Below are 11,455 nucleotides of genomic sequence, written 5' to 3'. Positions count from 1 at the left end.
CGAGCCATGACGACCATCTTCAAGGACATGATGCATAAGGAGGTCGAGTGCTATGTAGATGACTTGGTGGTAAGTCTGAAGCAAAGGATGTTCACATGAAGGACCTTGAGAAGGTATTTGAGCAGCTGCGATGTCACCAACTCAAGATGAACCCCTTGAAATGCGCCTTTGGCGTATGCTCAGGAAAGTTCTTATAGTTCATCGTGAGATATCGAGGGCTAGAGATTGAGCCAGTTAAAATCATGGTGATCCAAGACATGCCATCGCCTACAACTTTGCGTGAGCTTCGGTCTCTTCAAGGACAACTGGCCTACATTCGAAGGTTCATCTTGAACCTCTCAGGATGATGAAAGCCCTTTTCACACATGCTGAAGAAGGGCACTCCCTTCATATGGGATGAGGATTGCCAAGCAACACTCAATGATATCAAGCAGTACTTGTTGAATCCTTTGGTACACTCCACACTGGTGTTAGGATGGCCTCTCATCTTATACGTGACCTCTCTTGATGAATCACTTGGGGCACTCCTAGCACAGAACAATTATGATGGGAAAGAAACAACACTCTATTATCTCAGCAGCAGGATGCAAGGGGCCGAGAGGAATTACCCTCCCATCAAGAAAATGTGCTTAGCCTTGATCTTTGCGGTGAAAAAGCTTTGCCATTACTTGCTCGGTCGCAAAGTCAATCTTATCTCAAAGGTAGACCCAGTCAAATTCCTTATGACCTGGCCATGTCTGTCTAGACACTTGGCCAAGTGGGCATTATTGCTAATGGAATTCAACATCACGTATGTACTACATAAGGCCGTCAAAGCTCAAGCTTTAGCAGACTTTCTCGTGGCTCACCTGTCACGTGATCTCCAAGATGAAGAAGTTTTTTGTGCAATGCTAACCCGATCGTGGGAGATGTACTTTGATGGAGCATTTCAGTTTGATAGAGGGGGTCCCAGAGTTGTGTTCCTGACTCCCGACGGTGGAATGATTCCTCTATCCTTCTCACTCACAAAGACATTTTCTCATAATGAGGCCGAATACCGAGCCCTCATAATCGGATTGGAAATCGCCCCGAGAACTAGATTTGGAGCAGCTATACATCTTCAGTGACTATGAGCTGGCCATCCGACATCTTAAGTGGATTTATAACATAAGGAAGGATACTCTCAAGCCTTATCATGATACTGTCAAATCTTATATGGCCCAGTTCGACGATCTCTCCCTAATTCATATCCCTAGAAGGCTAAACTCACAGGCTGAAGCGCTCGCAAAGCTCAGGACCACCATTCAACTCTCCTCACTAGGGCCCACGCCTGTCTGGGTAATAGAATGGAGACATGTTGACTTCAGAACTAAAGTGGATGCAGATGATGAGATGGATGTCTTCCCTGAATGCCCACCTCATCCGTTCGGAGAACTCCTTACAGCCAAGGATGTCATTAAGGCAGAGTAGGAAATATCCCAAGGAGAAGAATCCAAGCCTGAGGAGCAAGAGCCTAGATTCTTCGACCTGATATGTGCAGAGGTTAAACAAGTGGAAGACTGGAGGGAGCCCATCATGAACTTCATAAAGAATGGAAGTTTGCCCGAGGATCGGGCGGAACGTATTGGTATACGACAAATCTCAACCAAGTACACCCTTCTCGATGAGGATGTTCTCTTTCGTCGATCATTCGACGGAATTCTCCTCATATGATTTGATACACAAGAAGCAAATAAAGTATTGGAGGAAATGCATTCAGGTATCTGTGGACTGCATTAACCCGGTCCGAAACTCTATGAGCGCATATGCAGACTGGGGTACTATTGGCCTTCAATAGTGGTTGATTCCCAAAATTATGCTAAAAAATGCCAAGTGTGCCGAATGCACTCGAGCCTCATTCATCAGTCCTTAGAGCCTCTCCACCCTACAATGGCATCATGGCCCTTATCCCAGTGGGGTATGGACATCGTAGGACCCATCGACCCTCCTTTTGCTTTGGGTCATGCCTTCATCCTAGCAACGACAGATTACTTTTCCAAGTGGACAGAAGTGGTCCCTTTCAAGCAAGTTCCAGGAATCACTGTGGCCAATTTTGTGAATCACCATATCATATACCGGTTCGGAATCCCGAATTAGATCATCTTTGAAAGTGGCCCTCAATTCAAAAGCCATCATATTGATCACCTAGTTAACCAGTTCAGTTTTGAGTGAAAGTACTCGACCATGTACCGCCCTCGAGCCAATGTTTTAGCTAAGGCATTCAATAAAACCCTGTGCGGAGTGCTCCAGAAGTTTGTTTCAAAGTCGAGGAAAAATTGGCATGAAAAGCTACCTGAACCTCTATGGACCTATCGTACGATCACTCGGAATGCTACAAACTCTACTCCTTCTTCCCTGGTCTATAGGGGTGAGGCAATTTTACCCTCGAGGTTCAACTACCTTCACTCTATGTCACTGTACATCAGGGATTGACTGAAGATGAGAAGGTCAAGCTCCGTTATCAAGAGCTGGATGCCCATGATGAAAAGAGGCTAGAGGCTCAGCAAAACCTCGAGATCAACAGGAAAGAATGAAGACAGCATTTGATAAGTCTATTAAGGTTTGCTCATTCGCCCGTGGGGACCTATTCTTAGCAGTCAAGAGGTCGATTGTCATGCATGGGTGTCGTAAAGGAAAGTTCGAACCCAAGTGGGAAGGTCCATTCATAGTCAAAAAGGTCACACCAAACGGGGCCTATATACTGGCAAACTCTGATGGGGAAGAGGCAATGCCTCCTATTAATGGGTGATAGCGAAAGAAGTATTATCCCTGATGTGCTCTTAAAATGTAGTGCATGTTGTAAAAAGAAGAAAATAGAAAAGAAAAATAGCCACCCAACTCGAAAGAAATTTATTTCTTTTATTGCGAAAGCCCATTATCAGGGAGGTTACAAATATAGTATCAACAATTGCTCTTTCTTCAGAGAAAAAGAGGATGTTCATGCAAAAGTGTTACTCTTGCTTTCAAGGAGGACCAACCATTTCCATGTCAGCTTCAATTCATCTGATGAAGTACGGTTAGTTTCCAGGAGAGGGAAGAAATACTCTGATAAAGTCTATCAGACATACAAAGCAGACTTCCTCGGCAAGGAGCTGGCCTATGATGGATGCCCTTCCTCAAAACAACATGGACTTCACTGTTGTGCTGGAGGACTTGTTTTCTATCAGACCACAGTGGCTGGACCTTCTCATTTTCCATCACTCTTGACCCCCACAAGGCATTGTCATCCGTGGTCATCGTCGTGCGAAACTCAATACCGCACGTGATCACCATCTCACATGGCTTAACGCCAAGGGTGATCACTGCCGTGAGCAGCTCAATGTCGCATTCTACCATCACTGCAGGCAGGCCAACACCACGTACGACCATTGTTACGAGCGGCACACTATCAATCATGACTGTCGCCGTGTGAAACTTAACACCGCGCGACGGTAACACTGCATGCGACTTAATGTCATGCATGCCCTTGTCGTGATCCGGTTCCCACAGTCCCCATTTCCCAGGAGACATTAACCCTCGTGCCACTTCAGTTTCCCCAATTATCGCCCCTCAGTGACGGTCAACCTCCTCACAACCTTTCGCCTCCCCCGCAACCCTTTGGGTTTCGCCCAAAACTCGCCTCCATCCGTCGAAACCCCCATCTAACCTTGTTCTTTCCCCTAACTGACGGCCAGGAATATCGGGAAACCACCAGAATTCTAGTAGAAGCTCCCCTGTGACCTGGCGGGTTTCCCTTCTCCCTTCTTCGCACTTCTCTATTTGCCGAAAATTTGTAGAGTTTCCAGTAGAACCACTGTACTTTCTCCTTTCCTGCCGCTGAACGCAAGACCGCTAGAGGTCCACTAAAGACTCCCTGTGCACATCGAAAATGGTGTCGCAACCTGTCGGCAACCACAGAACAACCAGAAAATCACTGTAACTCTGGCAGAGCACCACTGCTTCCCTCACGATAGCTTCAATGGCCACCGTTCTTCACCTGAAAAGTCTCAGAGAAGCTCTGTGGAGCTCCATGTTCCCTGCTCGAGAGGTCATGACACTCTCTGAAGAAGTTCGCAAGCACTCTACGAAGACTCATGACTTGCCAAAGTTTGCTGAAGAACTCCTACATACCTGCAAACTGTGAGATTTGGCTGGGAAACTCTTGCCGGAAGTCTCTTGACCGAAGCTCCGGCTCTCTCTCTCTAAAACATCCTTCACTGTCTTACCTTTCGGTTAAACAGTAAAATGGGGTTTTTCCCCCTTTATACGCAGCAATGCACGAAGTGCCCCTCACAAGTTTGAAATGATGCTCCATTCCTCGTCTTCAGACGACGATAAGTCCAAGCCGAGGTGGGTCAAGTCCGAGGCCTGAATAAAAGTTGTTGTCCTCCTAGCCTTAAGACCGTGCGAAGGGCTATCATTGCGTGCTTCACAAAAGGTTATTGTCGTGCACTACATTTCAAGGGCTATTATCGCGTGCCTCACAAAATGCTATCGCCGTGCGCCTTACAAAAGGCTATCGATGTGTGCCTCACAAAAGGCTATCGTCGCGCAGCTCACAAGAGGTTATCGTCGTGCGCCTCACAAGAGGTTATCGCCTTGTGCCTTACCAAAGGGGAATCACCGTCTCGTGACTAAAAACTCCATCGCTGCACATCTTACTCATGTAAATGTCGTGCGCTTGTCTAAATGCCGCGCGTCTATCTCAGTTCAGCGTCGCACACAGATCAAACTCAAGCAGACCAGGCTGTGGTCTTTTTGGTGTTCCAAGTGGAGCAATGCCCAATCCAGGACCTGTTATCCCCAGCGAGCAGGTCACCATTCTACATCCCTTAGGAATCCATTCCAGGCATTACAGCCATCATATCCTCAAGAGTCAAGTCTTCAATTATGACTCTGTTCCCCATGAAGTCACATTCCCTTACCACCAAAATGGTCTAGGTGTACGGCCCTAAACTGCATGGTTCAAACTATATGACCAAAAACTGTAGCGGAGGTCCAGTTGCATGACCTTAAACTGCATAGTCCTCATTGCATAACTTTAAACTGTAAAACCGCGGTCCAAGCTATATGACCTTAAACTATAGCGCACGTCCTAACCGCATGACGTTAAAAGGCTTAGCACCATGGCTTAAACTATAGCGAAGGTCTAGTTGCACGACCTTAATTTGTATGGTCGTAACCGCATGACTTTAAACTGCATAGCCATGGTCCGAGCTACAAGACCTTAAAATTGTAACCACGTCCCCGTAGCAAGACATTAAATGATGTGACAAATAGTCCATGCGCATGACTTTAGTCTATGAAATGAACGCACCTCCCTCATCCCCAGTAGGAGTCATATCCGTATAACGGCCCATTATCCCCAGTGGAGTTAGACTCATTCTTATCTCTTCAATCCCCAATGGGGTTGCATCTGTGCTCCGGCCTGTCATTCTTAATGGAGTTACACACATACCATTGCCCATTATCCCTGTGGAGTCATGCTAATCCCTTCAATCCCCTAGGGGTCAGTCACGCACCATGTTATCCTATCCCCAGGAGTTGAGTTACTTTCCATGAGCCATGGAGTTCCATCTTTCACCTTAGGGAGTTATACTTGTCCCCTAATCCCCAGTGAAGTTTGATTCTCCATCTAAACCTCTTGCTGGTGTTAACCATTTTATTCCCAAAGGAGTCAGATTGCTATCCACATACCTATTCCCTATGGAGAATCACCTACATGGTGACCTACACAATGGTCCGTGCATCATGACCTTAAACTGTACAACAATGGTCTAGATGCACAACTCTAAACTCCACGGTCTAAACTATATGACCTTAAACTGTAGCGGAAGTCTAGTTGCATGACCTTAAACTGCATGGTCCTAGCTGCAGGACTTTAAATTGCGTAGCCATGGTCCAACCTATATGCCCTTAAATCATAGTGCACATCCTGGCCGTACGACGTTAAACTGCTTTGCTCAAGTCCATGAGGCATGACCTTAAAGACGCCCCCACACATGTACACACGCCCTTTATGTGCATATTCATGCACGTCTTCCCTAATCGACCAGTTCATGTGCGCGCACCACTTTCATTGTTCCCTAAGTGTCTATTCACTTCATTACCATCATCCATCATTCAATAGTGAGTTTCACCGATGCTCACAAAACGGCGAATCATTCTACCATCCATACACATCGTCAGCTAGTAGGTCACCACTTTCCACCTTCTATACATATATCATCTATCTTTCATAGGTAGCCTCGTGTCATCTCCCCAAAGTGAGTCAAAACTACCACCATAGTCACTCCATGGCCTCCACAGACTTACATTCATGACCACTATGGTCCAACTGTATGACCCTAAACTATATTGCATGTCTTAGCCGCATGACATTAAAAGGCTTCTCACAATTCCCGAAGGCATGACCTTAAACACGCGTTCCCAAAAAAAAAGAGAAGAAAATAGCGTGCATGGTGTATACTTGGATAAGGGAACACCATGAGTAAAAATGACGGATGGACATGGTCACGAAACCATGAGTAAAAGAGTTCTGTGAAAACAAAAACCCGGGCACGATGAAAACCCGAAAGGGCGCCATGAGCAAAAAACGATGAAAAGGGTGGACATGGCCGAAATGTCATGGATAAAAGAGCCCCAAATAAAAGGAAGTTGGTGAAAACCGTATTATGGTGCCACTTCCCCAATCCACGTGAAAACTCGCAAAGGGCACTTGGACGAACAAAAAGCAGGTTGATGCAGCATCACAGTCTCAGTCGGAACCCAATTGCCAAACAGGCGTAATTCTGGCTACTGAGGTCTACACAAAATCCTCAATTGCCAATATCCAATCACAACACAAAATGGCTCACTCGGGAGTGAGAGCCACATAAGATCTCCCAAACTTCAACATCAAAATAAAAAAGAGTCCCTGGGGTGAGGACGATGACCGAAAGATCCCTCCAAAATCAAACAGAGTCCCTGAAGGTGTGGGCGATGAACAATAAATCCCTCAAAATCAAACAGAGTCCTTGAGGGTGCAGGTGAAGAACAATAAATCCCTCAAAAATAGAAACGAGTCCCTAAGGGTGCGGGCGATGAATAATAAATCCCTCAAAAACAAAAACGAGTCCTTGAGGGAGTGGGTGATGAGCAATAAATCCCTTCAAAAATGCTAAGGATGCTCAACGAAGGCAAGAAACTGACAAAGCTAGGGAACAACCTGCCAGAGACTTCAGGGTGATGCCTCTCCATGACGCCGCCTCGCCAAAACCCCTCCCTAGTGACACACTCAGACCTTCGGGACAGGCCAACGAAAAGCCCCTGACTGGACCCGACAGAATGGGGCTCACAAAGGTACCCTAATTGTCAGAAGAAAACCTCGTGTAGCAGCAAACAATGTTGACCAAAGACTCTTTTGCTGTAGTGCCTTAAAACATGACACTTGGCCACCAGATAGGCCCGGTTCTGACCAACGAGGTCATACAAAATCATCAGCTGCTAGAATCACAAATAGTCCCTTGAGGGTGAAGGCTTTGACAGATCCCTCAAAGTCTCTTCCCCCACTAAATTCTCCACGAATGGACATGCACAATTCATCCAAATGTCTAAGCATCCTAGTTACAGCATTGTGTGGATCGTTCCTTAGCGTTCACATGGTCCAGTGGCTAGGAAGAAAAAAGAAATAAAGCTAGAAGAAATTTTTCGAATGTTGTACTTCTCGCTTCTCTCGAAGCACAACATTGGGTGGGGCATGCTATTTGAAGACATTTTTCAGCACCATACGTCCCATGCAGAATAAAAGAGAGAAGTCAATCAATAAAGCGTGACAAACAGTGGAAATTTTGACAGTCTCAGAATGGCCCCAGAACAGGCCAAGATCTTTATAAGGACTTCAAAAAGTCTCCTGCCAAGTTTCTTCACATTGTGACATGTCTAGGGCAGTGCAGACTGAGAAATAGTTTCGGCAGAATCAGCCTTTAGCACCCTGAAACAGACCCCTGTAACTAGAACTATGTTTTAGTGCGTCAAATAACTGTGGGACCACTGCCATTGGATTCGGCATGCGACACAGTTGAAAACCACCCAGGGTTCAAATTTTAGCTTAAACAGACATTCCAGGAAGAAGTTATGGGCAAAAGACCAAGACAGGAAGAGCCACACACTATTCTCATGCGGCCACTCCGCAACTAATAACCATTAAAGGAACAATCACGAACAATGACTTGTGATAGCCATATCTCATTCGTACCGAGTCGGATCGCACTCAAAATTTGTGAGCATGTTCGTCTCGTCAATACAAGCGTTTCGATATGTGGCACACCCGTGAGAAAAGCTGAAGAAAAGCTAGAGAAAAGTTGTTGATCCGTGAGGGAAGTTGTAGGGAAATCAGGTGCGACATGCCTCTCTCGAGCGGCCAAATCACGACACTCGTGAACCCGATCGACATGAAACTAGTTGCTTCATGTGTGTAAGGTCCACACATGATGAATGGTCAGATTTTTCACACAAAGCCAATTAAGTGACTGTAAATTCCGGCACTGGAATTCCAGATTTCGGTCAATACTCTAAAGTTGTAAAATCCTCGTTCGGACATGAAATCGAGCTGTGTTTATTGTCATGCGATCGTGACGGCATGCTCAGTGTGATCCAATAAAGAAATCAGGGAAAAACATCAATAAATAAGCACATTATCGATCCGAAGTTTCAAGATTCGTCCAAATTTCAAGTCACTCGATCGTGGCCTAAAAACACGATCCATCGCCATGTTGAGCCCTACAAGAAACCCATCATCTTCGAACAAATGGGTACCAGAGCAACCCCGGATCATCCACGAAAGATCACACACGTTCTAGGGCAGCAGCAGGGATAGTTATGGAATTTTCCAAATTGTTATGAAAGGGCATTTCTATCATTTTGCACCCATTTTTTGAATTTTTTTATTTCAATTAAATCTTAATTTACAGAAATTAGGTTTAATTTTAATCAATCAACCCATGTTTGGGTAAAACTCTATATATATCACGTACTATCATTGTACATAAGGGGAACTTTGCTTAATAAAATTTCCATCTTTTGGGTCAGTACCCCAAGGCTTGAGGAAAATCTTTTTCTCTCTCTTTTCTTCCTTTTCTTCTCTCTCCTCTCTCTTTCTTCTTCTTCGTCTAAGTTTTTCTCAGAGGCTATGCACGACAGTGGTAGTGCCATGCATGCCTCTTTCTTTCTTTCTTTCTTTCCCTTCCTGTGGCTTCACAGGTCGTGTGTGGCGATGGCAGCACTATGCACGAGTTTCTTTCTCTCTCTCTACATTCGCCTCCATCTCTCGATGAAGTTCGCAGACGGTGCTGCTCATCATCGTTCGCAAGTGTATCCTCGACGTCTCACGTGAGCGCAAACAGCGATGCATATCGCCGCCCGCAGGGGTCTTACCCTGTTGCATGCCTGCCTATTGCCGCCTGAGAAGGGTCGCAGGAATACCCATCATCATCTGCAAGCTTCCCTCGCACGCCCGGTGCCTATCGTCATGCACTAGCTTCTTTCGTGGGCTTGGTGCTTATCACCATGCGCAAGCTTATTTTACACGCTTGGTGCCTATCGCCGTGTGCTAGCTTCTTTCGTGAGCTCGGTACCTATCATTGTGCGCAAGCTTCTTTCATGTGCTTGGTGCCTATCACCGTTCACAAGCTTCTCTTGTGTCCAACGCCTATTGACGTGCCCTTCACAAGAAGTTATTGTCATGTGCCTCACCAGAAGCTATCACCGCCCACAAGGGATGTGCTACCTTCTCGTGTTGCCAACGGCGATGCCTATTGCTGCCCACGGAGGGATGTGTTGCCTTCTTGTGTTGCCAACAGCGATGCTTAACACCATCGGAAGTTCACTGCCTACCCCTTCCGCCATGAGCAGCAGTGTTCGACGCCGTCTTGGGGTGGCAACATTGTTAGTCCATTGCTAGGTGGCAATGCCTAAACGCCTCGGGACCTTCATCCTTCGCCGTCTTGCATCTTCTTTTCTTCTCTCCTCATCATCGCTTGACTACGGATAGACTCAGTCTTGTATTGTCATAGCGGTCTGGTTGTTGAGTAGTAATGTCGTTGTGCTGGTCCAGAGTAGCATGCCCCGTCTTGCTGCCACACCAAATTAGGACAGCCATATCGGCCTTGGATTCGAGTAGTATTGCCGTCAAGCCGGTCTGAGTTACCCTGCATGTCTTGCTACCACTCCGAGTCGGTCACTGCACTTGTCCAGTGATCATGCTAGTCTCGTCCCCTTGTCAAGTTCTATTCTCTTTTCTCATCTTCTTCAAACCCTCCTAATTTCCCATCTTCTCTATGAACGTGCATCATCCTAAGACAAGGGTGGGTCCTTTGGCCCACTTGTCTTCAAAATTATCCATGTTAGCGCTGTGCAGAAAACAAGGTGAACGCAAGTCAAGGGAGTCGAGTTCAAACCAGTTTAAGAAGCTGGGAGACTTTCCGTCGTGATCTAAGAGGGGGCCCGTGCGAGTCAGCCCGAGTAAGTCACGGACCTAGGTGAGGTTGATCCCCACCTCACTTTTAAAATTTCTATCTCAACAGTTGGGCACCTGCCTTTGTTTTGTGAAAGAGGTTCTCGAGAGAGCGGTCTTAGGTCCCGGGTCTTTCGAACCCAAGACACGTGTCACCTGATCACCTAGATCCAGACAGATGAGATAAAAGCATCTGATCAGTGATCTCAATAGACGATGGAGTCCATATTACATTTGTCGTAATCCTAACTCTATTGAACCAATTCCTATCAAATCTTCTTTAATACATTTAAATAAGTTTTAACTATTTTATAGATAACTAAAATGAATTTTTAGACATGTCTCAGTATTTTATTTTATTGAAAATGACTTTTATATAGGGAAAATATCTCCTTACCCCCTATTTTTAAGTTTCATTTCACAATAGACCCAAGGTTTTAAAAGATATCTTGATGCATAAAATTTGTAGATTTTATTTCTTCTAAGCCCTTAAGCTAATTTAAACTTTGTTTTTTGGGCCAAACAAATCTAAAAAGACCTGCTTTTTCTAAAATCCATCTTGCCAAATTTTTCTCTCTCCCCGCACCTCTTCTCTCTTTCTCTCAATCTTTTCCATCTCTCTCCCCTCACTTTCTCTCCTCCTACTTTTCTCTTCATGTTTCTAGAGAGAGTGAGAGATGTAGGAAGAGAGAGAAAGAGAGAAATTTGGGGTATATAAGTGAAGAGAGAGGATTAAGTTGGATTTCATGGAGGTGAGAGGTTATCAGGAGGAGAGAGAGGTGATTGGAGAAACACAAGAGGAGAGAGAGTGAGAGATGCAAGAAGAGAGAGAAAGATAGAAGTTTGAGGTATATAAGTGAATAGAGAAAAATGATTGGGTTTAGAAAGAGCATGTCTTTCTCACATTTGTTTAGGATAAAAAATAGGTTTAAAGTGGCCAAGGGGTTAAAAGGTATCTTTTGAAAC

Source organism: Amborella trichopoda, chromosome 12 (assembly GCF_054954075.1).
Source record: "Amborella trichopoda isolate Santa Cruz 75 chromosome 12, AtrichopodaSantaCruz75HAP2 v2.0, whole genome shotgun sequence".
NCBI classification, from domain to species: domain Eukaryota; kingdom Viridiplantae; phylum Streptophyta; class Magnoliopsida; order Amborellales; family Amborellaceae; genus Amborella; species Amborella trichopoda.
The sequence above is the reverse complement of the archived record's forward strand: the minus strand, read 5'-3'. Positions refer to the sequence as shown.